The following is a 4,763-nucleotide window of genomic DNA, read 5'->3' as shown; positions in this document are numbered from 1 at the left end:
CTGCTCATCTGCTTCTCCGGCGGCCCGATCCTGATGCCCTAGATCTGGATTCCATTAATAACCTGGAATAACAAGAACAGCATTAGTGAGCAAAAACACTTACCTGTGAAGTAACCGGTCTTGAATCCATCCTGCGTTTCGCTTACCTCGCCCATCTCCGGAGTTCGCTGCAATCTGCAAAGGACAGCATTCTTACCTGGGCAAGCAGCGAGTCCTGGCAGCACCCTGCGCTTCTCTTAACTCGCCCATCTCTGGGTTTCACTGCAACCTGCAAGGGAGAAGGAACAAGGTCAGCGTTAACAAAGCATTTACTTGGTCAAGCAGCGCTTGATCGCTCATCACTCCGAAACATCACTGCAACCTGTACAAAGAGAAGAGAACACAGGTTAGCAATTAAAACCAATAAACAGCGCAGCGCTCCATGCATCAATAACTCACCGTGGTCCTCGCCATCGGCGTGGCAACTCCGAGATCGCAACCATCCCTGTGAAAACAAAAAGAGAAATTGTTAGGGAACAGCATAGTGGAGCAAGACGTCGAGAAAACGGAGGGAAAGAGACAGAATAGAGACGGAAAAGACATAACTCACCTGGAAGACAGCCGTCAGAGTCACAGCCGGTGTGGACTCAACATAAGGGCACACGGACCAGTGAAGCAACTAGGTCCACAAAACCCCCGCACCAACCACGCACCCCTGCACAGATACGTAGGACGGAGAGTTCAACACACAAAAACCTAAGGTGCTACCCAACGTCTGGCACATAACCAAGCAGAGAGGGGTCTGGAATAGCGCTTAGACCTCCATCCAGTATCGTGTGGTGCCCCCGTAGATACCAGGTTGAGCGTAACAATTAACATGTTAGAGGAAGGATACAACTAAATAATCCAAATAAGAGCATTGCACACCTCTAGACCAAGTAGTCGTAGGGGGAATGTCGCCCTTAATTTGTCCATTCAACATCACGATATCCCAGGCCTTCAGTTCTTTCTGTCAAGAGTCTAGCTCTTTCTGGCATTCTATTGCTAGTTAACAAATTCCCCCCATCATCAAAGCAATCAAATCCCAGGTCACCACAGATAACAAAATAAGGGTTAGGATTATTTACAAAAATCCTATCCATCCATTTTATCAATAGGTCCACAAATGGATTATAGGTAACTGCAGCTGGATTCCAATATAAGTTGAAGATAAACAGTGGCATATTTGGCAAACCGCCAGCTCTCTCCCAGGTCACATAGACTAACTGCATATAAGAACTTAGATTTACAAATTCTGTGATTCTCAACCCACAACCCAGTTTTATCAATGTCAGGTGCCCGGAAAAAGGACAACCCTGAGTGTTTTTTTTTTTGTGGCCAGTTTGCAGCAGACTTCAAAGCCATCACAGATGGGGGGCTTTACCAACCACGTCTCCTGGAGAGAAATTATATCAAAATCTTTTAGATCAGTCCCATCAATCTGGAATAAATGCTCGTGACCCCTAGTGTTCCAGCAGCACCATCAAAACGGCACCTTATTCGAAGGATCTGGTTATTTCCTCGATGGTCGGGCTAGGGCCCCTGCCAACCAGGACCAATCTTGGCAAGTTTTCTCCAGTGATGGTTGCTCTTTTCAAACTATGGACCTTTGGTTCTGGGTACAGTCTCTGGTGATTTTCAATAGTGACATCTGTCTAAAGCCTTTGCATTAGTCCTTATCATAATGAGGGTGGCGCCGAAAAAGCGCCAAATGATTTGGTGGAATCGGTCGGACATCAGATCTTTCTTTGGAACAATCCATGTGCCCTGATCCAAACCAGGCAACACTCATCATGTCGTGAACAGGACATTCTGTAATCTCGTATCCCAGTGGCAATAGGTCAACTGATGCTTCCAAGATTATATTGCGCACCAAGCTTGAATATAGATGTAATGAGACCCAATCCGTTCGCTTTTTATTAACAAATGGAACAATCTTTAGGTTTTCTGATTTTATATTTCTAAGCTTTGGGGTACAGTGAAGAAGCTTGAGAACATTTGCTCGATTCAAAATTAGGCCGTCTATACAAGGCAGTAGTCTTTCTATTGTGACCTTAGGAATAAGATGCCAACAAGGGGGCTCTGCTTTTGCTGGAATAAGTAGATCTTTTGCTTTATGAAACGTCGGCTGGAACATGGGTACAAAGCCGTCTCTAGAGTTCTTACTGAAAATAGCTGACCATATTTCGTTTTTCGATTCAATTGCCTTCCTTGGCTCAGTGATCTGGACTTCCGAAAGAGGCCCCGCAGGTTTGTCAATAGGGGCATGGGTGGATGTCAACCCTATGTTTCCCCCTAAGAACAACTTCTATTACATCATCATCGGGCCCATCCTCATCTGAGTACGTTGACAAGTCTAGACAATGCAACATCTCCTCATCCATAACCATATCTTGTTTTTCGAAGGGATTGTGTCCTCCGACGTATTCCTCATCTTAGATATATCCTTCCAGCTCTGCTGGCCTCGGAAAAAATTTTTCTCCAGAGGGCGCTGCGCGTCGACGTCCCTCGAGTCGATGACCTTCGACAGCCGCCGTATCGACGTCATCCTGCCTATAAAGGCCGCGCGCAGCGTCCGTTGTTCAGTTCCGTTTTTCCGCGATACTCGGTGCCTCGGAATACCGTTGCTCAGTTCTTAGTACTATTTACCTCGAATTATTCGATACCGTACTCGATGGCTTCCTCGTCGGAACCGACAACTCCTCGATCCGGCTTCAAAAAATGTCGAGATTGTGGGAAAAAGATGTCGTTGACCGATCCTCACAGAAATTGTCTGTGGTGCTTGGGAGCCGAACACCATTGTTCGGAGTGCGAGGACTGTATGTCCATGACAGCTAAGGCCCTGAAGAAGCGTAGGGGGAAGCTGGAGAAAGGTAAGACTTTTAAAGCTTCTTCCTCTTCGACGAAGTCGAGACATTCGTCTCCTCGTCACCATTCACGCTCCAGGTCTCGGAGTGGATCTCATCACTCCTCGAGATCGAAACACTCGAAGAGGAGACGTCGAAGATCCCCTTCTCCGTCTTCCTCTTCCTCTGTTTCGCCAAAAAGAATCCCTTGCCCCACGAAACATAGTTCCCGGGCTGAATGGGAGGAATTCAGAAAAAATATGATGAGCGTCTTCGAGAATGCGGCCTCGACCCCCTCGAAGACTGCCGAGAGCGATGCTCTGGTCGAAAGACCCGAAGGTCATAAACGCCGCGAGTCGCAGTACCCGGCGAAAGAAACCTCTCGAGTGCGTCTCGAACCCTCGAGTAGGACTATGACCTCCAAACCTTCCTCGAAGGTTCCGTCGACGCAGGTTCCGTCGACGTCAAGGTCTTCGATGCCGTCGTTGAAGGGACCTTCGACACACAGGTCTGTCGACTCGACGCCGGCCTCGACACCGGCGTCGACGCCGAGAAAAGTCACGGTGACCACACATCCAGTGACGATTCCCAGGCCCTCGGCGTCGATATTGTCGAGTAAAATTCCAATTCTGTCGAGGTCCTCGAGGCCTCCACCTCTGTTTTCGACGCCACGCTCGAAGCCTTCGACGTCGACGACATCGACGTTTTCGAGGCCAATAATGACAAGTTCAGCACCCTCTGCCTTGGAAATGGGATTTACTCCCTTTATTAGTTCAGAACAATTGAGAAATATATCCTCAATTTTAGAAGAGGGTGATTTGTCCGAACAAGACACATTTGAGTTACAGGGACCTGTAACCCCAGTTACAGAGGAATTTTCCTCTGAAGAGCGCAGATTAAAGGATCTCATGATTCTTTACATGAAGCAAGTGGGTTAGACACTTCCCCTGAGGTGGATTTTGCTAAGCCAGACCCAGGGGAGCATGCTGAAACCCCCTACAGAGCCTTAATGGCCAGGATTACAGAGTTCATGGGGTGGTCTACACCTTCACAATCTTTTCAGCAAGATGACCTCACGGATATTCTTGACAAAGGCCCACAAGAGGATCCAGTGGTGCCCTTTCATAAAGCTCTTCAGAGAAAGATCATGACAAACTGGGAAACCCCAGATGTAATACCAGCAGTTAATAAAAAACTGTCTGCAAAGTACAGGGTATCTTCCACAGACCCAGAGTTCTTGTCTAAACATCCATCCCCAGAAAGTCTGGTGGTACAAGCAGCATCCTCTACCGACGTCAAGACAGCTTATCCTACTGTCCCACAGGACAGGGATGATAAAAAATATGATGCTATGGCAAAGAAAGTGTTTTCAGCATGTAGCATGGCGTTAAAGTCTGTTAATGCTACTTGCACCCTTGCTAGGTTCAGCCATACACTTTGGGAGTGTGCTTCTACAGCGGCTGACTGCATCCCGGAGGGAGAAGAAAGGGATGCGTTCCTGAACATTATACAGGACGGTAAAGACGCTATGTGCGAATCCCTCCAGACGGGCATTGATTCGGCTGACAGTATCAGCAGAGCAATGGCGGCAAGTACATCAACCAGGCGGTTCGCTTGGTTGAGAAAGTCGGGTTTTGCCCCAGATGTGCAAGCCAGGCTCTTGAACATGCCATTTGATGGCTCTTCTTTGTTCGGGAAAAAGGCGGATGACAGTTTAGAGAAACTGCAAACTTCAAAAGCAGCAGCAAAATCCCTAGGAGCTGCAATCCGTCAGACTCCTTTTCGTCCCACAGGAACCTCTGCGAGGGGCAAGTCCTTTCGCTTCTACTCCTCATTCGGAAGAGGTAGAGGACGACCGGCTCAAAGGGGTCAAAGAAGAACTACCCGAGGTGGACGGGG

The sequence above is a fragment of the Ambystoma mexicanum genome, chromosome 3p, assembly GCF_040938575.1.
Source record: "Ambystoma mexicanum isolate Mex_15411 chromosome 3p, UKY_AmexF1_1, whole genome shotgun sequence".
Classification (NCBI taxonomy): Eukaryota; Metazoa; Chordata; class Amphibia; order Caudata; family Ambystomatidae; genus Ambystoma; species Ambystoma mexicanum.
Note: the sequence above shows the minus strand (reverse complement) of the source record.